The sequence below is a fragment of the Oncorhynchus kisutch genome, unplaced genomic scaffold (assembly GCF_002021735.2).
Source record: "Oncorhynchus kisutch isolate 150728-3 unplaced genomic scaffold, Okis_V2 scaffold3257, whole genome shotgun sequence".
Classification (NCBI taxonomy): Eukaryota; Metazoa; Chordata; class Actinopteri; order Salmoniformes; family Salmonidae; genus Oncorhynchus; species Oncorhynchus kisutch.
The window spans coordinates 323,190-346,816 of NW_022265202.1; the positions used below are offsets into that span (position 1 = coordinate 323,190).

At 46.8% G+C, this 23,627-nt stretch overlaps 1 protein-coding gene across 3 annotated transcripts in view; it reads left to right on the plus strand.

Annotated features, from left to right (window-relative positions):
• Positions 1–2,225: 2,225 nt before the first annotated feature.
• Positions 2,226–23,627, plus strand: part of LOC116352761 (rho GDP-dissociation inhibitor 2) — a 60,884-nt gene continuing 39,482 nt past the window's right edge. Inside the window, exon 1 of one of the 3 annotated variants that reach the window (XM_031820347.1) lies at positions 2,226–2,510. The gene's annotated coding sequence lies outside the window, so the exon portion shown is untranslated. Of the gene's footprint in view, positions 2,511–7,139; positions 7,288–23,470 lie in introns of those variants that run through there. The other 2 variants (XM_031820348.1, XM_031820346.1) reach the window with 2 other exon arrangements.

A 23,627-nucleotide genomic window follows, 5' to 3' on the forward strand; every position in this document is an offset into this window, starting at 1 on the left:
TTCACCTAACCCTAACCTTAAACCCTAGCCTAGCTAACCCTTCACCTAACCCTAACCTTAAACCCTAGCCTAGCTAACCCTTCACCTAACCCTAACCTTGACCCTTTTAACTAACCCTTCACCTAACCCTAACCTTAAACACTAGCCTAGCTAACCCTTCACCTAACCCTAACCTTGACCCTTTTAACTAACCCTTCCCCTAAACCTAACCTTGACCCTTTTAACTAACCCTTCACCTAACCCTAACCTTAAACCCTAGCCTAGCTAACCCTTCACCTAACCCTAACCTTAAACCCTAGCCTAGCTAACCCTTCACCTAACCCTAACCTTGACCCTTTTAACTAACCCTTCACCTAACCCTAACCTTAAACACTAGCCTAGCTAACCCTTCACCTAACCCTAACCTTGACCCTTTTAACTAACCCTTCACCTAACCCTAACCTTAAACACTAGCCTAGCTAACCCTTCACCTAACCCTAACCTTGACCCTTTTAACTAACCCTTCACCTAACCCTAACCTTAAACACTAGCCTAGCTAACCCTTCACCTAACCCTAACCTTGACCCTTTTAACTAACCCTTCACCTAAACCTAACCTTGACCCTTTTAACTAACCCTTCACCTAACCCTAACCTTAAACCCTAGCCTAGCTAACCCTTCACCTAACCCTAACCTTAAACCCTAGCCTAGCTAACCCTTCACCTAACCCTAACCTTGACCCTTTTAACTAACCCTTCACCTAACCCTAACCTTGACCCTTTTAACTAACCCTTCCCCTAAACCTAACCTTGACCCTTTTAACTAACCCTTCACCTAACCCTAACCTTAAACCCTAGCCTAGCTAACCCTTCACCTAACCCTAACCTTAAACCCTAGCCTAGCTAACCCTTCACCTAACCCTAACCTTGACCCTTTTAACTAACCCTTCACCTAACCCTAACCTTAAACACTAGCCTAGCTAACCCTTCACCTAACCCTAACCTTGACCCTTTTAACTAACCCTTCCCCTAAACCTAACATTGACCCTTTTAACTAACCCTTCACCTAACCCTAACCTTAAACACTAGCCTAGCTAACCCTTCACCTAACCCTAACCTTGACCCTTTTAACTAACCCTTCCCCTAAACCTAACCTTGACCCTTTTAACTAACCCTTCACCTAACCCTAACCTTAAACCCTAGCCTAGCTAACCCTTCACCTAACCCTAACCTTAAACCCTAGCCTAGCTAACCCTTCACCTAACCCTAACATTGACCCTTTTAACTAACCCTTCACCTAACCCTAACCTTAAACACTAGCCTAGCTAACCCTTCACCTAACCCTAACCTTGACCCTTTTAACTAACCCTTCACCTAACCCTAACCTTAAACACTAGCCTAGCTAACCCTTCACCTAACCCTAACCTTGACCCTTTTAACTAACCCTTCACCTAAACCTAACCTTGACCCTTTTAACTAACCCTTCACCTAACCCTAACCTTAAACCCTAGCCTAGCTAACCCTTCACCTAACCCTAACCTTAAACCCTAGCCTAGCTAACCCTTCACCTAACCCTAACCTTGACCCTTTTAACTAACCCTTCACCTAACCCTAACCTTAATCACTAGCCTAGCTAACCCTTCACCTAACCCTAACCTTAATCACTAGCCTAGCTAACCCTTCACCTAACCCTAACATTGACCCTTTTAACTAACCCTTCACCTAACCCTAACCTTAATCACTAGCCTAGCTAACCCTTCACCTAACCCTAACCTTAATCACTAGCCTAGCTAACCCTTCACCTAACCCTAACATTGACCCTTTTAACTAACCCTTCACCTAACCCTAACCTTAATCACTAGCCTAGCTAACCCTTCACCTAACCCTAACCTTAAACACTAGCCTAGCTAACCCTTCACCTAACCCTAACCTTAATCACTAGCCTAGCTAACGTTAGCCATCTAACTACAATTCGGAACATATCATAGGTTTTTTGCAGCTTCGTTACCTAAGTTTTGCAATTCGTAACATATTGTACGTTTAGCAAATGTGTAACATAATAGAAATTGCAATTCGTAAACTATCAGAAGTGTTTTGCAATTTTCGTAACATATTGTACGTTTTTCAAATTTGTTACATATAATGCAAATTGTAATTCGTTAAAATATCATACTAAATGGGTGATGGACATCCCCAAAATAATACATAGCATACAAAACATAACATATCATACAAAAGAGAGTATCTCGGGTTTTGCGTAAAGAACAACAGGAAATGCTCTGAGACCAGGTTGAACAAAGACCCCACAGGCTTTTCTTTAACCGGGGAAAGACGTGTACAGCTACAGAAGACATCATTAACCAAGTAACGGATGTTAAAAAAGACTGGTGTCATTTCGTGTGTACCGATCTTATTGGTGTATACGTTTATTTCCTGCTCAGAGAAAGTGAGAGCGAGAGATCGAGACGCAGGAGAAATAGTTTGATTTCTGCGCAAGAAAAGTTTTACAGAACAAGTGTCCTTTGCTAAAAAGGTAAGAGTAATTATTTGTCATCTAATGCAACAGTATAATGTTGTGTTTGTTGTTTTGCTTGTAGATTTGAGGTTGAGGTTTCCGTGGTAAATTGTCGGGTGATTGACGCAGTTGCAGAGAGATTTGGTCATTTGATGCGCGTTGATTGTCTATAGATGATTTTGCGCGCATTGATAAAGTTGAGGGAAAGCACTTGACATCAGAAAGCCTACCGTAGGCCTATCTGTAAAAAGTTGTTGTACTTTTGAAAGCCATCAGGTACAGAAAAGCTTTCCCATTCGGGAAGGAGCTGGACCTACAGTTGTCTAGTGTGTTGTCTCTACACAGTGGCCCCTCTTTAAACGTTTCTCTAAATGACAGCAAACGCTCTCCCCTGCTTATTAAGTGTAGGACTACACTCGTTACTCTATCGAGGTCCGGTTTAGGTCGTGATTTAGTTGGAGGAACAAGTAGAGCCTGAACCAGAGACCATGTCAGCAGACCCTGCCTTGCTATAATGGCTAGTGATGAGTCGTGAAAGTGTTTCTGCAAATACATTACAAAATGATTCTCTGACGAGGGTGAATCCCCTGTGCAGGAACATTAAATAGTGTGGAGAGTTAATCAATCTGGTCCACGCTGATATTTTCAGTACAGACCATCTGATTATTTGGCCAGCTAAAAATGTATTTCAATGCGCATTTCTCGATCTGACATAATGGTAGCCTAGCTTTTAGGCTTTACATTGGAGATAGTAAGCTTTAAGAACGAAGAGCCGTTTGGGACCCATCCCTACACGTTTAAACAGCACTCTAGATGAGTCCCATCCCTACGTAGGTGTTTAACCAGCACCCTAGTAGGCCTAGAGGACATTACATGTGCTTAGCCTCACTGACACTCAGCACTGTGCCTGCATCCTAAGGAAATAGGGTGCCAACGTAGTGCACTATAAAGGGAATAGGGTGCCAATGTAGTGCACTATATAGGGAATAGGGTGCCAAAGTAGTGCACTATATAGGGAATAGGGTGCCAAAGTAGTGCACTATATAGGGAATAGGGTGCCAATGTAGTGCACTATATAGGGAATAGGGTGCCAAAGTAGTGCACTATATAGGGAATAGGGTGCCAAAGTAGGGCACTATATAGAGAATAGGGTGCCAAAGTAGTGCACTATATAGGGAATAGGGTGCCAAAGTAGTGCACTATATAGGGAATAGGGTGCCAAAGTAGTGCACTATATAGGGAATAGGGTGCCAAAGTAGTGCACTATATAGGGAATAGGGTGCCAAAGTAGTGCACTATATAGGGAATAGGGTGCCAAAGTAGTGCACTATATAGGGAATAGTGCACCCTAATCCCTATATAGTGCACTACTTTGGCACCCTAATCGCTTTATAGTGCCCTACTTTGGCACTCTATTCCCTATATAGTGCACTACTATGTCACTCTATTCCCTATATAGTGCACTACTTTGGCACACTATTCCCTATATAGTGCACTACTTTGGCACCCTATTCCCTATATAGTGCACTACTTTGGCACCCTATTCCCTATATAGTGCACTACTTTTAACCTGGTTCCATAGGATCCTGTGATCTGTTCAAAAGTAGTGCACTATATAGAGGAATAGCAGGGTCCCATTTTGGGACGCAGGTCATCGCTGGAAGTGGGGAGTAGCTCCTAGATACACTGATCTAAGGTCAGTTTTATGTTCTGTCCTCTAATGGTTCAGGTTAGTGTTGGGGGGAGGGGATGCTGATCCTAGATCTGTAGTTCAGCTGATCCTAGATCTGTAGTTCAGGTTAGTGTTGGGGGGAGGGGATGCTGATCCTAGAGCTGTAGTTCAGGTTAGTATTGGGGGGGATGCTGATCCTAGATCTGTAGTTCAGCTGATCCTAGATCTGTAGTTCAGGTTAGTGTTGGGGGGAGGGGATGCTGATCCTAGAGCTGTAGTTCAGGTTAGTATTGGGGGGAGGGGATGCTGATCCTAGATCTGTAGTTCAGGTTAGTGTTGGGGGGGATGCTGATCCTAGATCTGTAGTTCAGCTGATCCTAGATCTGTAGTTCAGGTTAGTGTTGGGGGGAGGGGATGCTGATCCTAGATCTGTAGTTCAGGTTAGTGTTGGGGGGAGGGGATGCTGATCCTAGATCTGTAGTTCAGGTTAGTATTGGGGGGAGGGGATGCTGATCCTAGATCTGTAGTTCAGGTTAGTATTGGGGGGAGGGGATGCTGATCCTAGAGCTGTAGTTCAGGTTAGTATTGGGGGGGAAGCTGATCCTAGATCTGTAGGTCAGCTGATCCTAGATCTGTAGTTGATGAATGATTATAAGGGATAGTATTATATCTTACTGTGATAAGTATATATAATAACCCAGTTATTACAACCAGTAATAATGCATTAGTCTTTTCTGTTGGCAGTTGGTATGAAACTACAAGTTAATATTGTTGATCAACCCACTGTTGAGAAATGTTGGTCTGTCTTCCTCTTTTGAGTCAGCATGTGTGTGTGAGTGTGTGTGTGGTGCCTGCGTGTGTGTGCCTGCATGTGTGTGTGTGCCTGCGTGTGTGTGTGTGTGTTTGCCCTCTTGTGTGTGTGTTTGCGCATGTGTTTGTGTGTGTGTGTGTGTTTGAATCTGTGAGTGTGTGTGTTTTGAATCTGTGTGTGTGTGTGTGTGTGTGTGTGTGTGTGTGTGTGTGTGTGTGTGTGTGTGTGTGTGTGTGTGTGTGTGTGTGTGTGTGTGTGTGTGTGTGTGTGTGTGTGTGTGTGTGTGTGTGTGTGTGTGTGTGTGTGTCTTCCTCTCCTCTGAAAATCTTTTTTTGGCATCTTCATTTCCTCCTGAACTGGAGCTAACAGAAGAACCAGTCAGACCAGCTTCTCACTCTCTCACCATCCTCACTGAACAGACCTAAAGACAGGCCTACAAACAGGCCTACAAACAGGCCTACAGACAGACCTACAAACAGACCTAAAGACAGGCCTACAAACAGGCCTACAAACAGGCCTACATACAGGCCTACAAACAGGCCTACAAACAGGCCTACAAACAGGCCTACAAACAGGCCTACAGACAGGCCTACAAACAGGCCTACAAACAGACCTAAAGACAGGCCTACAGACAGGCCTACAGACAGGCCTACAAACAGACCTAAAGACAGGCCTACAGACAGGCCTACAGACAGGCCTACAGACAGGCCTACAGACAGGCCTACAAACAGACCTAAAGACAGGCCTACAGACAGGCCTACAGACAGGCCTACAAACAGACCTACAAACAGGCCTACAAACAGGCCTACAAACAGACCTAAAGACAGGCCTACAAACATCCCTCTATACCACCCCTCTATACCACCCCTCTATACCATCCCTCTATACCACCCCTCTATACCACCCCTCTATACCTATACCACCCCTCTATACCACCCCTCTATACCACCCCTCTATACCACCCCTCTATACCAGCCCTCTATACCACCCCTCTATACCACCCCTCTATACCAGCCCTCTATACCACCCCTCTATACCAGCCCTCTATACCACCCCTCTATACCAGCCCTCTATACCATCCCTCTATACCATCCCTCTATACCACCCCTCTATACCACCCCTCTATACCACCCCTCTATACCATCCCTCTATACCACCCCTCTATACCACCCCTCCCCTCTATACCACCCCTCTATACCATCCCTCTATACCACCCCTCTATACCACCCCTCTATACCTATACCATCCCTCTATACCATCCCTCTATACCATCCCTCTATACCACCCCTCTATACCACCCCTCCCCTCTATACCACCCCTCTATACCACCCCTCTATACTACCCCTCTATACCACCCCTATATACCACCCCTCTATACCACCCCTCTATACCAGCCCTCTATACCAGCCCTCTATACCACCCTCTATACCACCCCTCTGTACCATCCCTCTATACCACCCCTCTAGACCATCCCCCTATACCACCCCTCTATACCACCCCTCTAGACCATCCCCCTATACCACCCCCCTATACCACCCCTCTATACCACCCCTCTATACCATCCCTCTATACCTCCCCTCTATACCACCCCTCTATACCACCCCTTTATACCATCCCTCTATACCACCCTTCTATACCACCCCTCTATACCACCCCTCTATACCATCCCTCTATACCACCCCTCTATACCTATACCACCCCTCTATACCACCCCTCTATACCTCCCCTCTATACCTCCCCTCTATACCAGCCCTCTATACCACCCCTCTATACCAGCCCTCTAGACCACCCCTCTATACCACCCCTCTAGACCATCCCTCTATACCACCCCTCTATACCACCCCTCTATACCACCCCTATTTACCACCCCTATATACCACCCTCCCCTCTATACCACCCCTATATACCACCCCTATATACCACCCCTCCCCTCTATACCAGCCCCTGATACTCCTTAACCCAGTTTATTAACTCCTATCTGACCAGCATGGTTCTGGTTTGCAGTAAACCACATCATTAATCCCAGTTATCTATATAAACATTATAGAGATGCATCTCCTACATGACTCGGTGTATTACGTAGACATCCCATTACTCACTGGGTGGACATTGGTATCCTAGCAACAGGACATAAAAAAAAAATCTGCCTTCTTTGTCAGGAAAACTGAACATAGATTCTGGTGAGGATAAACTGATCCTAGATCTGTGCCTGCTAGAGGAAACTTCTACCCAAATCAAAGATTCTGGTGAGGATAAACTGATCCCAGATCTGTGCCTGCTAGAGGAAACTTCTACCCAAATCAAAGACTCTGGTGAGGATAAACTGATCCCAGATCTGTGCCTGCTAGAGGAAACTTCTATCCAAATCAATGTTTTATTGTATGCGTACACACAGATCAGCAGATGTTATCGCAGGTTCAGCGAAATGCTTGCTTTAGCTATACAACAGTGTAGTAATATCTAGCTATACAACAGTGTAGTAATATCTAGCTACACAACAGTGTAGTAATATCTAGCTACACAACAGTGTAGTAATATCTAGCTACACAACAGTGTAGTAATATCTAGCTATACAACAGTGTAGTAATATCTAGCTGTACAACAGTGTAGTAACATCTAGCTGTACAACAGTGTAGTAACATCTAGCTATACAACAGTGTAGTAATATCTAGCTACACACCAGTGTAGTAATATCTAGCTACACAACAGTGTAGTAATATCTAGCTACACAACAGTGTAGTAATATCTAGCTACACAACAGTGTAGTAATATCTAGCTACACAACAGTGTAGTAATATCTAGCTATACAACAGTGTAGTAATATCTAGCTACACAACAGTGTAGTAATATCTAGCTACACAACAGTGTAGTAACATCTAGCTATACAACAGTGTAGTAATATCTAGCTATACAACAGTGTAGTAATATCTAGCTACACACATAATCCAGGAAATTAAGAAATATCAGAACGAGAAACGTCAGTATCAAAAAAAAAATATATATAAATATATTTATAATCCGGGTCGTTTTTGGTCCTGGATACTGATTGGCTGAAACCCTGTGGTATATCAGACAATATAACATGGGTATGAAACTAAAGGACTTGTTTACTGGTGTAATTACATTGGTAACCTGTTAATAATGAGCAATAAGGCTCATCGGGGTTTTGTGTGTAAATGAGCAATATACCACACGGCCTAGGGCTGGTATCCAGGCTGTAGTCTCTCTGCACACGGCTAAGGGCTGGTATCCAGGCTGTAGTCTCTCTGCACACGGCTATGGGCTGGTATCCAGGCTGTAGTCTCTCTGCACACGGCTAAGGGCTGGTATCCAGGCTGTAGTCTCTCTGATGCGTTGTGTCTGAGAACAGACATATTCCACACCTCCTCTGGCCTACGTTGCTTAAATATACATCGATTGTACAAAACATCAGGAACAGGACAGGTTAAAGATGAAGGGGAGGAGACCTGGTTAAAGATGAAGGGGAGGAGACCTGGTTAAAGATGAAGGGGAGGAGACCTGGTTAAAGATGAAGGGGAGGAGACCTGGTTAAAGATGAAGGGGAGGAGACCTGGTTAAAGATGAAGGGGAGGAGACCTGGTTAAAGATGAAGGGGAGGAGACCTGGTTAAAGATGAAGGGGAGGAGACCTGGTTAAAGATGAAGGGGAGGAGACCTGGTTAAAGATGAAGGGGAGGAGACCTGGTTAAAGATGAAGGGGAGGCGACCTGGTTAAAGATGAAGGGGAGGAGACCTGGTTAAAGATGAAGGGGAGGAGACCTGGTTAAAGATGAAGGGGAGGAGACCTGGTTAAAGATGAAGGGGAGGAGACCTGGTTAAAGATGAAGGGGAGGAGACCTGGTTAAAGATGAAGGGGAGGAGACCTGGTTAAAGATGAAGGGGAGGAGACCTGGTTAAAGATGAAGGGGAGGAGACCTGGTTAAAGAGGAAGGGGAGGAGACCTGGTTAAAGATGAAGGGGAGGAGACCTGGTTAAAGATGAAGGGGAGGAGACAGGTTAAAGATTATATATATTTTTTAACCTTTATTTAACTAAGCAAGTCAGTTAAGAACAAATTCTTATTTTCAATGACGGCCTAGAAACAGTGGGTTAACTGCCTGTTCAGGGGCAGAACGACAGATTTTAGGGGAGGAGACGGGGTTAAAGAAGGATTTTTAAGCCTTGAGACAATTGAGACATGGATTGTGTATGTGTTGCCATTCAGAGGGTGAATGAGCAAGAGAAAATATTAGTGCCTTTAAACGGGGTATTGTATAAGTAGGTGCCAAGTGCACCCGTTTGTGTCAAGAACTGAAACTCTGCTGGGTTTTCCCACGCACAACAGTTTCCTGTGTTTATCAAGAATAGTCAAACACCCAAAAGGACATCCAGACAACTGGACTCCACTGTGGGAACCATCAGAGTCAACATGGGCCAGGATCCCTGTGGAATGCAGGGAGGCAGTTCTGAAGGCAACTCAATATTAGTTCTTGTTCATGTTTGTACACTCAGTGTATAGATGGTGTGTATGGATGGTGTGTGTAGATGGTGTGTATGGATGGTGTGTATGGATGGTGTGTGTGTAGATGGTGTGTATGGATGGTGTGTATAGATGGTGTGTGTGTGTATAGATGGTGTGTGTATAGATGGTGTGTATAGATGGTGTGTGTATAGATGGTGTGTGTATAGATGGTGTGTGTGGATGGTGTGTGTATAGATGGTGTGTGTATAGATGGTGTGTGTATAGATGGTGTGTGTATAGATGGTGTGTATGGATGGTGTGAATAGATGGTGTATATAGGATGGTGTGTATAGATGGTGTGTATAGATGGTGTGTGTATGGATGGTGTGTATAGATGGTGTGTATAGATGGTGTGTGTATGGGTGGTGTGTATAGATGGTGTATATAGGATGGTGTGTATAGATGGTGTGTATGGATGGTGTGTGTATAGATGGTGTGTATGGATGGTGTGAATAGATGGTGTATATAGGATGGTGTGTATAGATGGTGTGTATAGATGGTGTGTGTATGGATGGTGTGTATAGATGGTGTGTATGGATGGTGTGTATAGATGGTGTGTGTATGGATGGTGTGTATAGATGGTGTATATAGGATGGTGTGTATAGATGGTGTATATGGATGGTGTGTATGGATGGTGTGTATAGATGGTGTGTGGATGGTGTGTATGGATGGTGTGTATAGGAGGTGTGTATAGATGTTATGTATAGATGGTGTGTATGGATGGTGTGTGTATAGATGGTGTGAATGGATGGTGTGTATGGATGGTGTGAATGGATGGTGTGTATAGACAGTAGTTATATAGGATGGTGTGTACAACAGTAGTTATATATGATGGTGTGTACAGCAGTAGGTATATAGGATGGTGTGTACAGCAGTAGGTATATAGGATGGTGTGTATAGACAGTAGTTATATAGGATGAACCATGACTAGAATACAGTATATACCAGTGTTCAGTGACTCTATGTACATAGGGCAGCAGTCTCTAAGGTTCAGGGTAGAGTACCGGGTGGTAGTCGGTTAGTGACAGTGGTATTGGGTTGAACAGGCCAGGTCTCGGGTGGCTGAGGTCCTTGAAAACTGGTTACCAAAGTAACTAGAAGAGTAAATAAGTAATTTTGTTTAATTTAAATTAATTTACTGTTTAAATTACGTGCTGTATGTGTCCTGGAGGGCAGGTAGTTTGCCCCCGGTGATGCGTTGGGCAGACCGCACCACCCTCTGGAGAGCCCTGCGGTTGTGGGCGGCGCAGTTGCCGTACCAGGCGGTGATACAGCCCGACAGGATGCTCTCCATTGTGCATCTGTAAACGTTTGTGAGGGTCTTAGGTGCCAAGCCAAATGAGGTTGAAGAGGTGCTGTTGTGCCTTCTTCACCACGCTGTCAGTGTGGGGGGACCATTTCAGGTCCTCAGTGATGTGGACGCAGAGGAACTTAAGGCCTTTGACCCTCTCCACTGCCGTCGATGTGGACGGGGCCGAGCTGTCTCTGCGGTCTCTGCGGTCTCTGCTGTCTCTGCTGTCTCTGCTGTCTCCTGTAGTCCCTGCTGTCTCTGTCTGTCTCTGTCTGTCTCTGCTGTCTCTGCTGTCTCCTGTAGTCCCTGATCAGCTCCGTCGTTTAGTTGACGTTAAGGGACAGGTTAATTTCCTGGCACCACTCCTCCAGGGCCCTCAGCTTAGAGGGCACTATGGTGTTGAAGGCTCAGCTTAGAGGGCACTATGGTGTTGAAGGCTCAGCTTAGAGGGCACTATGGTGTTGAAGGCTGAGCTTAGAGGGCACTATGGTGTTGAAGGCTGAGCTTAGAGGGCACTATGGTGTTGAAGGCTGAGCTTAGAGGGCACTATGATGTTGAAGGCTGAGCTTAGAGGGCACTATGGTGTTGAAGGCTGAGCTTAGAGGGCCCTATGATGTTGAAGGCTCAGCTTAGAGGGCACTATGGTGTTGAAGGCTCAGCTTAGAGGGCACTATGGTGTTGAAGGCTGAGCTTAGAGGGCACTATGGTGTTGAAGGCTGAGCTTAGAGGGCACTATGGTGTTGAAGGCTGAGCTTAGAGGGCACTATGATGTTGAAGGCTCAGCTTAGAGGGCACTATGGTGTTGAAGGCTGAGCTTAGAGGGCCCTATGATGTTGAAGGCTCAGCTTAGAGGGCACTATGATGTTGAAGGCTCAGCTTAGAGGGCACTATGATGTTGAAGGCTGAGTTTAGAGGGCACTATGGTGTTGAAGGCTGAGTTTAGAGGGCACTATGGTGTTGAAGGCTGAGCTTAGAGGGCACTATGATGTTGAAGGCTCAGCTTAGAGGGCACTATGATGTTGAAGGCTCAGCTTAGAGGGCACTATGATGTTGAAGGCTCAGCTTAGAGGGCACTATGATGTTGAAGGCTCAGCTTAGAGGGCACTATGGTGTTGAAGGCTCAGCTTAGAGGGCACTATGGTGTTGAAGGCTCAGCTTAGAGGGCACTATGGTGTTGAAGACTCAGCTTAGAGGGCACTATGGTGTTGAAGGCTCAGCTTAGAGGGCACTATGGTGTTGAAGGCTGAGCTTAGAGGGCACTATGGTGTTGAAGGCTGAGCTTAGAGGGCACTATGGTGTTGAAGGCTCAGCTTAGAGGGCACTATGGTGTTGAAGGCTCAGCTTAGAGGGCACTATGGTGTTGAAGGCTCAGCTTAGAGGGCACTATGGTGTTGAAGGCTCAGCTTAGAGGGCACTATGGTGTTGAAGACTGAGCTTAGAGGGCACTATGGTGTTGAAGGCTGAGCTTAGAGGGCACTATGGTGTTGAAGGCTCAGCTTAGAGGGCACTATGGTGTTGAAGGCTGAGCTTAGAGGGCACTATGGTGTTGAAGGCTCAGCTTAGAGGGCACTATGGTGTTGAAGGCTCAGCTTAGAGGGCACTATGGTGTTGAAGGCTCAGCTTAGAGGGCACTATGGTGTTGAAGGCTCAGCTTAGAGGGCACTATGGTGTTGAAGGCTCAGCTTAGAGGGCTCTATGGTGTTGAAGGCTCAGCTTAGAGGGCACTATGGTGTTGAAGGCTCAGCTTAGAGGGCACTATGGTGTTGAAGGCTCAGCTTAGAGGGCACTATGATGTTGAAGGCTCAGCTTAGAGGGCACTATGGTGTTGAAGGCTGAGCTGTAATTGATGAAAAACATTCCTTCCAGGGGTTTGGAACCTAAATTATTTTCCAATCGTTTGGTTGTGAACAGAACCGTTTTATGTTCAGTTCTGTTCCACTGTTCCGATCAGCAAAATAAAGCTCTGAACCGGTTATAACCCCCCCCACCCCCCCCCCCCCCCTCAAAAGTACTGGTTTATATCGTTCCTTTTTAAACCTTTGAAATAAATCCTAAATAACATTTAGCTGGACATTAAATGAGTTCAGGATAGAGCTGCTTCCTGTGAAGCAGGAAAGCCATGGCCAGACCAGTGTAGTGTACGAGATGACACTGGGCATGTTGTTGTTATCTGAATTAGGCCGAGGGAGGAACGGCTTCTGTGAAGGCCTCTCGTACAAGACAGCACATCGTAAAATAGAAAGTTACATTTTTCCTGAAGAATTGTGTGCTTGTTTCAGCTGTCCAGACGTATGTTATTCAGAGGTCAACAAACTGACATCATAAAGCAAACATTCCCCCCAGAAGTGATTTTCCCACCATAATAGTAGAACTCCGTATTTAAATAACATCTGATCCCAGGCCTGGGATTCAACCCGTATTTAAATAACATCTGATCCCAGGCCTGGGATTCAACCCGTATTTAAATAACAGTGTAATCTGATCCCAGGCCTGGGATTCAACCCGTATTTAAATAACATCTGATCCCAGGCCTGGGATTCAACCCGTATTTAAATAACAGTGTAATCTGATCCCAGGCCTGGGATTCAATCCGTATTTAAATAACAGTGTAATCTGATCCCAGGCCTGGGATTCAATCAGTATTTAAATAACATCTGATCCCAGGCCTGGGATTCAACCCGTATTTAAATAACAGTGTAATCTGATCCCAGGCCTGGGATTCAATCAGTATTTAAATAACATCTGATCCCAGGCCTGGGATTCAACCCGTATTTAAATAACAGTGTAATCTGATCCCAGGCCTGGGATTCAATCCGTATTTAAATAACAGTGTAATCTGATCCCAGGCCTGGGATTCAACCCGTATTTAAATAACATCTGATCCCAGGCCTGGGATTCAACCCGTATTTAAATAACATCTGATCCCAGGCCTGGGATTCAATCAGTATTTAAATAACAGTGTAATCTGATCCCATTTTCTGATTGAGTGGGGCATCTGCAGCATTTACTGTGAACGTTAGGACTGATTCTAGATCTGTGGTTAGTGTTGTGTTAGGACGGATTCTAGATCTGTGGTTACTGTTGTTAGGACATTTTCTAGATCTGTGGTTAGTGTTGTTAGGATTGATCCTAGATCTGTGGTTAGTGTTGTTTTAGGGTTGATCCTAGATCTGTGGTTAGTGTTGTGTTAGGACTGATCCTAGATCTGTGGTTAGTGTTGTTTTAGGGTTGATCCTAGATCTGTGGTTAGTGTTGTGTTAGGATTGATCCTAGATCTGTGGTTAGTGTTGTGTTAGGTTGATTCTAGATCTGTGGTTAGTGTTGTTAGGACATTTTCTAGATCTGTGGTTAGTGTTGTTAGGACTGATTCTAGATCTGTGGTTAGTGTTGTATTAGGACTGATTCTAGATCTGTGGTTAGTGTTGTGTTAGGACTGATCCTAGATCTGTGGTTACTGTTGTGTTAGGACTGATCCTATATCTGTGGTTAGTGTTGTGTTAGGATTGATCCTAGATCTGTGGTTAGTGTTGTGTTAGGATTGATCCTAGATCTGTGGTTAGTGTTGTGTTAGGACTGATCCTAGATCTGTGGTTACTGTTGTGTTAGGACTGATCCTATATCTGTGGTTAGTGTTGTGTTAGGATTGATCCTAGATCTGTGGTTAGTGTTGTGTTAGGACTGATCCTAGATCTGTGGTTACTGTTGTGTTAGGACTGATCCTATATCTGTGGTTAGTGTTGTGTTAGGACTGATCCTAGATCAGGGTCCTGTTTCCAATGTTCTCTACTACAGAAGCTTCCAACATACATCACTTAATTACTCCCTTCTCCTTTCCCAAACTCTACTACACAAGGTAACGCTTAAGGTACCTCTGAGGTACCAATCCCCTTCACAGGGTTGGTTAACCTTCAGGTACCTCTGAGGTACCAAACCCCTTCACTGGGTTGGTTAACCCTTCAGGTACCTCTGAGAGAGACGCAAAAGAGAGAGAAAGAGGGTATTGACTGTGAGAGAGATGTAGGAGAGAGAGAGAGAGAGAGGGTAATGACTGTGAGAGAGATGCAGAAGAGAGAGAGAGAAAGAGAGAGAGGGTAATGACTGTGAGAGAGATGCAGAAGAGAGAGGAAGAGGGTATTGACTGTGAGAGAGATGCAGGAGAGAGAGAGAGAGAGAGAGGGTAATGACTGTGAGAGAGATGCAGAAGAGAGAGAAAGAGGGTATTGACTGTGAGAGAGATGCAGAAGAGAGAGAGAGAGAGAAAGAGAGAGAGGGTAATGACTGTGAGAGAGATGCAGAAGAGAGAGGAAGAGGGTATTGACTGTGAGAGAGATGCAGGAGAGAGAGAGGGTAATGACTGTGAGAGAGATGCAGAAGAGAGAGAAAGAGGGTATTGACTGTGAGATGCAGAAGAGAGAGAGAGAGAGAGAGAAAGAGAGAGGGTAATGACTGTGAGAGAGATGCAGAAGAGAGATAATGAGGGTATTGACTGTGAGAGAGATGCAGAAGAGAGAGAGCGAGGGTAATGGGGAATGGATGGAGAGTAGATGAGAGGGAGGAGGGAGAGGGAGGAGGGAGAGTGGATGGATGGAGGAGAAGGAGAGTAGATGAGAGGGAGGAGAAGGAGAGTGGATGGATGGATGGAGGAGAAGGAGAGTGGATGGAGGGAGGAGAAGGAGAGTGGATGGAGGGAGGAGAAGGAGAGTGGATGGATGGATGGAGGAGAAGGAGAGTGGATGGAGGGAGGAGAAGGAGAGTGGATGGAGGGAGAGTGGATGGATGGATGGAGGAGAAGGAGAGTGGATGGAGGGAGGAGAAGGAGAGTGGATGGAGGGAGGAGAAGGAGAGTAGATGGAGGGAGGAGAAGGAGAGTGGATGGAGGGAGGGAGGGAGGAGAAGGAGAGTGGATGGAGGGAGGAGAAGGAGAGTAGATGGAGGGAGGAGAGAGAAGGAGAGTGGATGGAGGGATGGAGGAGAAGGAGAGTGGATGGAGGGAGGAGAAGGGAGAGTGGATGGAGGGAGGGGAGGAGAGAGTGGATGGAGGGAGGAGAAGGAGAGTGGATGGATGGAGGAGAAGGAGAGTGGATGGAGGGAGGAGAAGGAGAGTGATGGAGGGAGGAGAAGGAGAGTGGATGGAGGGAGGGAGGAGAAGGAGAGTGGATGGATGGAGGGAGGAGAAGGAGAGTGGATGGAGGGAGGAGAGAAGGAGAGTGGATGGAGGGAGGGAGGAGAAGGAGAAGTGGATGTATGGAGGAGAAAGAGAGTGGATGTATGGAGGAGAAGGAGAGTGGATGGAGGGAGGAGAAGGAGAGTGGATGGAGGGAGGGAGGAGAAGGAGAGTGGATGGATGGGAGGAGAAGGAGAGTGATGGAGGGAGGAGAAGGAGAGTGGATGGAGGGAGGAGCAGGAGAGTGGATGGAGGGAGGAGAAGGAGAGTGGATGGAGGGAGGAAGAAGGAGAGTGGATGGAGGGAGGAGAAGGAGAGTGGATGGAGGGGAGGGAGGAGAAGGGAGAGTGGATGGAGGGAGGGAGGGAGGAGAAGGAGAGTGGAATGGAGGGAGGGATGGAGGAGAAGAAGGAGAGTGGATGGAGGGAGGGAGGAGACGGAGAGTGGATGGATGGAGGAGAAGGAGAGTGGATGGAGGGAGGGAGGGAGAAGGAGAGTGATGGAGGGAGGGAGGAGAAGGAGAGTGGATGGAGGGAGGGAGGAGAAGGAGAGATGGGAGGGAGGGTGAGGGAGGAGAAGGAGAGTGGATGGAGGGGAGGAGAAGGAGAGTGGATGGAGGGAGGAGAAGGAGAGTGGATGGAGGGAGGAGAAGGAGAGTGGATGGATGGAGGAGAAGGAGAGTGGATGGATGGAGGGAGGAGAAGGAGAGTGGATGGAGAGGGAGAGTGGATAGGGAGAGGGAGAGTGGATAGGGAGAGGGAGAGTGGATAGGGAGAGGGAGAGGGAGAGTGGATAGGGAGAGGGAGAGGGAGAGTGGATGGAGGGAGGAGAGGGAGAGTGGATGGATGGATGGAGGGAGAGGAGGGAGAGAGGAGGATAGGGAGAGTGGCTTGTGTACTGAGGAAGCAAAAAAGAGAGCATGAGAGGAGAGCGAGTGGGAGAATGGGAGGTGAGCGAAAGCAAGCGAGGGAGGGAGGTAGGGTGGGGAAGGGGGAAAGATGAGCTCATTGCAGTCTCTGGGCTGGTTGACTGAGGGAGGGAGGGAGGGAGGGAGGAGGAGGGGGGGGGGATAGGGGGATAGGAGGAGGAGAGAGGCAGAGGTTTAGCTACTTCTGTCCTGAGAATCGATAGCTATCGTCTCTGTATACTGGAATGGCATCCCTTACATCTCTAACTAAATACAAATAGGAATTAACATTTCTACTTTAGCATCTTAAGCTAACTGAATATGATTTTCAAAATTAGCCGTTAGCATTTCAATATAAATCAATAGAGGATTAGCATTTATTCAATGACATCATCGGGTGTCACTATGCTACGGCTAGCTTTACACATTTTGTAGGGAGCCGGCACAGACACTCCTCTCTCTCTCTCTCTCCTCTCTCTCTCTCCTCTCTCTCTCTCTCTCTCTTTTTCTCTCTCTCTCGCTCGCTCTTTTTCTCTCTCTCTCTCTCTCTCTGTCTCTCTCCTTCACAGATGCTCTATCCCTCTCATCCCCACCTACACCCAAGGACTCTCCCTCTCTCTCTCTCTCTCTCTCTCTCTCTCTCTGTCGATATCTGTCCTTTTTAGAGAAGAAGGGATGCTTGTTTCTTCATTCCTCTGTTTAAAAGGACTCTTTTTGATACTGCTGACTTGAAACCGTTTGCGTGCTGGTTACTTTGCCCTACCTGTGGAGGATCCCGGTAGTCAGCCAGCCTCTGGAGCCCAGTGTAGCCCAGCAGCAGCCACCATGCTGGGCTGGATGTGTGTGAGTTTGGGGGGTCAGGTTCGGAGCTTCTCTGGCTAACCATGTGTTACCAAGGTAACAACAGCCTTTTATGCTGTTTTACGTGTGTGTGTGTGTGTGTGTGTGTGTGTGTGGTGTGTGTTGGTGTGTGTGTGTGTGTGTGTGTGTGTGTGTTGTGTGTGGTGTGTGTGTGTGTGTGTGGTGTGTGTGTGTGGTTTCTGTCTAGTCTGTACAGTGTAGATTATTTTCTGTGTATATATATATATGATCAGTCTCTAGGTGGTTGGAGATGGCTTTATGTTTGATATGATAAGACAAGCCAAGGTGGTTCCATATGTATTGGTCCTGTGTGTGGTGGTGTGTGTGTGTCTGTGTGTGTGATGTGTGTGTGTTGTGGTGTCTGTTGTAATTTCATGTCTCAGGACTTGTTGTATCAGGGCTTTTCTGTTCACGCTCTCCTGGTTGTCTGCCAATATGGGGCGTATGTGTGTGTGTGTGTGTGTCAGCTGATGATGTCACCACATCTACCCCCCCCCCTGTCAAAAGTGATGGATGAGATTGTGTGTGAGGGTGGGGGGGGGACGGGGGAAGACACATGTTACACTGAGTGATCAATTAGACGGCATGCATGTTCTCCCCAAGGTGTTGGTGTGTGAGATGCGTTTGTTCCTTCTGTGTTGGTGTGTAGAGATGCGTGAGTTGGTTTGTGTGTTGGTGTGTAGATGCGTGAGNGCTGTCTCCTGTAGTCCCTGATCAGCTCCGGTCGTTTAGTTTGGCGTTAAGGGACAGGGCCAGTTAATTTCCTGGCACCACTCCTCCAGGGCCCTCAGCTTAGAGGGCACTATGATGTTGAAGGCTCAGCTTAGAGGGCACTATGGTGTTGAAGGCTGAGCTTAAAGGCACTATGGTGTTGAAGGCTGAGCTAGAGGGCACTATGGTGTTGAAGGCTGAGCTTAGAGGGCACTATGGTGTTGAAGGCTGAGCTTAGAGGGCACTATGGTGTTGAAGGCTGAGCTTAGAGGGCACTATGGTGTTGAAGGCTGAGCTTAGAGGGCACTATGGTGTTGAAGGCTCAGCTTAGAGGGCACTATGGTGTTGAAGGCTGAGCTTAGAGGGCACTGGTGTTGAAGGCTGAGCTTAGAGGCACTATGGTGTTGAAGGCTCAGCTTAGAGGGCACTATGGTGTTGAAGGCTGAGCTTAGAGGGCACTATGGTGTTTGAAGGCTCAGCTTAGAGGGCACTATGTGTTTGAAGGCTCAGCTTAGAGGGCACTATGGTGTTGAAGGCTCAGCTTAGAGGGCACTATGATGTTGAAGGCTCAGCTTAGAGGGCACTATGGTGTTGAAGGCTGAGCTTAGAGGGCACTATGATGTTGAAGGCTCAGCTTAGAGGGCACTATGGTGTTGAAGGCTCAGCTTAGAGGGCACTATGATGTTGAAGGTTTCAGCTTAGAGGGCACTATGGTGTTGAAGGCTGAGCTGTAATTGATGAAAACATCCTTCCAGGGGTTTGGAACCTAAATTATTTTCCAATCGTTTGGGTGTGAACAGAACCGTTTTATGTTCAGTTCTGTTCCACTGTTCCGACCAGCAAACGAAAGCTCTGAACCGGTTATAAAACCCCCCCCCCCCCCCCCCCCCCTCAAAAGTACTGGTTATATCGTTCCTTTTTAAACCTTTGAAATAAATCCTAAATAACATTTAGCTGGACATTAAATGAGTTCAGGATAAGAGCAGCTTCCTGTGAAGCAGGAAGCCATGGCCAGACCAGTGTAGTGTACGAGATGACACTGGGCATGTTTTGTTATCTGAATTAGGCCGAGGGAGGAACGGCTTCTGTGAAGGCCTCTCGTACAAGACAGCACATCGTAAATAGAAAGTTACATTTTTCCTGAAGAATTGTGTGCTTGTTTCAGCTGTCCAGACGTATGTTATTCAGAGGTCAACAAACTGACATCATAAAGCAAACATTCCCCCAGAAGTGATTTTCCCCACCATAATAGTAGAAACTAGAATCTATTTAAATAACATCTGATCCCAGGCCTGGGATTCAACCCGTATTTAAATAACATCTGATCCCAGGCCTGGGATTCAACCGTATTTAAATAACATCTGATCCCAGGCCTGGGATCAACCCGTATTTAAATAACTGGTGTGTAATCTGATCCCAGGCCTGGGATTCAATCAGTATTTAAATAACATCTGATCCCAGGCCTGGGATTCAACCCGTATTTAAAATAACAGTGTAATCTGATCCCAGGCCTGGATTCAATCCGTATTTAAATAACAGTGTAATCTGATCCCAGGCCTGGGATTCAATCAGTATTTAAATAACATCTGATCCCAGGCCTGGGATTCAACCCGTATTTAAATAACAGTGTAATCTGATCCCAGGCCTGGGATTCAACCCGTATTTAAATAACAGTGTAATCTGATCCCAGGCCTGGGATTCAATCAGTATTTAAATAACATCTGATCCCAGGCCTGGGATTCAACCCGTATTTAAATAACAGTGTAATCTGATCCCAGGCCTGGGATTCAACCCGTATTTAAATAACAGTGTAATCTGATCCCAGGCCTGGGATTCAATCCGTATTTAAATAACAGTGTAATCTGATCCCAGGCCTGGGATTCAATCCGTATTTAAATAACAGTGTAATCTGATCCCAGGCCTGGGATTCAATCAGTATTTAAATAACATCTGATCCCAGGCCTGGGATTCAACCCGTATTTAAATAACAGTGTAATCTGATCCCAGGCCTGGGATTCAATCCGTATTTAAATAACAGTGTAATCTGATCCCAGGCCTGGGATTCAATCAGTATTTAAATAACATCTGATCCCAGGCCTGGGATTCAACCCGTATTTAAATAACAGTGTAATCTGATCCCAGGCCGGGATTCAATCTGTATTTAAATACAGTGTAATCTGATCCCATTTTCTGATTGAGTGGGGCATCTGCAGCATTTACTGTGAACGTTAGGACTGATTCTAGATCTGTGGTTAGTGTTGTGTTAGGATTGGTTCTAGATCTGTGGTTAGTGTTGGGTTAGGACGGATTCTAGATCTGTGGTTAGTGTTGTTAGGACATTTTCTAGATCTGTGGTTAGTGTTGTTAGGATTGATCCTAGATCTGTGGTTAGTGTTGTTTTAGGGTTGATCCTAGATCTGTGGTTAGTGTTGTGTTAGGACTGATCCTAGATCTGTGGTTAGTGTTGTTTTAGGGTTGATCCTAGATCTGTGGTTAGTGTTGTGTTAGGATTGATCCTATATCTGTGGTTAGTGTTGTGTTAGGACTGATCCTAGATCTGTGGTTACTGTTGTGTTAGGACTGATCCTATATATGTGGTTAGTGTTGTGTTAGGACTGATCCTATATCTGTGGTTAGTGTTGTGTTAGGACTGATCCTATATCTGTGGTTAGTGTTGTGTTAGGACTGATCCTAGATCAGGGTCCTGTTTCCAATGTTCTCTACTACAGAAGCTTCCAACATACATCACTTAATTACTTCCCTCTCCTTTCCCAAACTCTACTACACAAGGTAACGCTTAAGGTACCTCTGAGGTACCAATCCCTTCACAGGGTTGGTTAACCCTTCAGGTACCTCTGAGGTACCAAACCCCTTCACTGGGTTGGTTAACCCTTCAGGTACCTCTGAGAGAGACGCAAAGAGAGAGAAAGAGGGTATTGACTGTGAGAGAGATGCAGGAGAGAGAGAGAGAGAGGGTAATGACTGTGAGAGAGATGCAGAAGAGAGAGAGAGAAAGAGAGAGAGGGTAATGACTGTGAGAGAGATGCAGAAGAGAGAGGAAGAGGGTATTGACTGTGAGAGAGATGCAGGAGAGAGAGAGAGAGAGAGAGGGTAATGACTGTGAGAGAGATGCAGAAGAGAAAGAGAGAGAGGGTAATGACTGTGAGAGAGATGCAGAAGAGAGAGGAAGAGGGTATTGACTGTGAGAGAGATGCAGGAGAGAGAGAGGGTAATGACTGTGAGAGAGATGCAGAAGAGAGAGAAAGAGGGTATTGACTGTGAGAGAGATGCAGAAGAGAGAGAGAGAGAGAGAGAAAGAGAGAGGGTAATGACTGTGGAGAGAGATGCAGAAGAGAGATAATGAAGGTATTGACTGTGAGAGAGATGCAGAAGAGAGAGAACGAGGGTAATGGGGAATGGATGGAGAGGGAGAGTGGATGGATGGAGAAGGAGAGTAGATGAGAGGGAGGAGGGAGAGGGAGGAGGGAGAGTGGATGGATGGAGGAGAAGGAGAGTAGATGAGAAGGAGAGTGGATGGATGGATGGAGGAGAAGGAGAGTGGATGGAGGGAGGAGAAGGAGAGTGGATGGAGGGAGGAGAAGGAGAGTGGATGGATGGATGGAGGAGAAGGAGAGTGGATAGAGGGAGGAGAAGGAGAGTGGATGGAGGGAGAGTGGATGGATGGATGGAGGAGAAGGAGAGTGGATGGAGGGAGGAGAAGGAGAGTGGATGGAGGGAGGAGAAGGAGAGTAGATGGAGGGAGGAGAAGGAGAATGGATGGAGGGAGGGAGGAGAAGGAGAGTGGATGGAGGGAGGAGAAGGAGAGTAGATGGAGGGAGGAGAAGGAGAGTGGATGGAGGGATGGAGGAGAAGGAGAGTGGATGGAGGGAGGAGAAGGAGAGTAGATGGAGGGAGGGAGGAGAAGGAGAGTGGATGGAGGGAGGGAGGAGAAGGAGAGTGGATGGAGGGAGGAGAAGGAGAGTGGATGGAGGGAGGAGAAGGAGAGTGGATGGAGGGAGGGAGGAGAAGGAGAGTGGATGTATGGAGGAGAAAGAGAGTGGATGTATGGAGGAGAAGGAGAGTGGATGGAGGGAGGAAGGAGAGTGGATGGAGGAGGGAAGGAGAAGGAGAGTGGATGGAGGGAGGAGAAGGAGAGTGGGTGGAGGGAGGAGAAGGAGAGTGGATGGAGGGAGGAGAAGGAGAGTGGATGGAGGGAGGAGAAGGAGAGTGGATGGATGGAGGAGAAGGAGAGTGGATGGAGGGAGGAGAAGGAGAGTGGATGGAGGGAGGAGAAGGAGAGTGGATGGAGGGAGGAGAAGGAGAGTGGATGGAGGGAGGAGAAGGAGAGTGGATGGAGGGAGGGAGGAGAAGGAGAGTGGATTGGAGGGAGGGAGGAGAAGGAGAGTGGATGGAGGGAGGAGAAGGAGAGTGGATGGAGGGAGGGAGGAGAAGGAGAGTGGATGGAGGGAGGGAGGAGAAGGAGAGTGGATGGAGGGAGGGAGGAGAAGGAGAGTGGATGGAGGGAGGAGAAGGAGAGTGGATGGAGGGAGGGAGGAGAAGGAGAGTGGATGGAGGGAGGAGAAGGAGAGTGGATGGAGGGAGGAGAAGGAGAGTGGATTGGAGGGAGGAGAAGGAGAGTGGATGGATGGAGGAGAAGGGAGAGTGGATGGAGGGAGGGAGGAGAAGGAGAGTGGATGGAGGGAGGAGAAGGAGAGTGGATGGAGAGGGAGAGTGGATAGGGAGAGGGAGAGGGGAGAGGGAGAGTGGATGGAGGGAGGAGAGGAGAGTGGATGGATGGATGGATGGAGGGAGAGGAGGGAGAGAGGAGGATAGGGAGAGTGGCTTGTGTACTGAGGAAGCAAAAAAGAGAGCATGAGAGAGAGCGAGTGGGAGAATGGGAGTGAGCGAAAGCAAGCGAGGGAGGGAGGGAGGGTGGGAAGGGGGAAAGATGAGCTCATTGCAGTCTCTGGGCTGGTGACTGAAGGAGGGAGGGAGGAGGATGGGGGGGGATAGAGGGATAGGAGGAGGAGAGGAGGCAGAGGTTTAGCTACTTCTGTCTGAGAATCGATAGCTATCGTCTGTATACTGGAATGGCATCTCCCTTAGCATCTCTAACTAAATACAAATAGGAATTAACATTTCTACTTTAGCATCTTAAGCTAACTGAATATGATTTTCAAAATTAGCCGTTAGCATT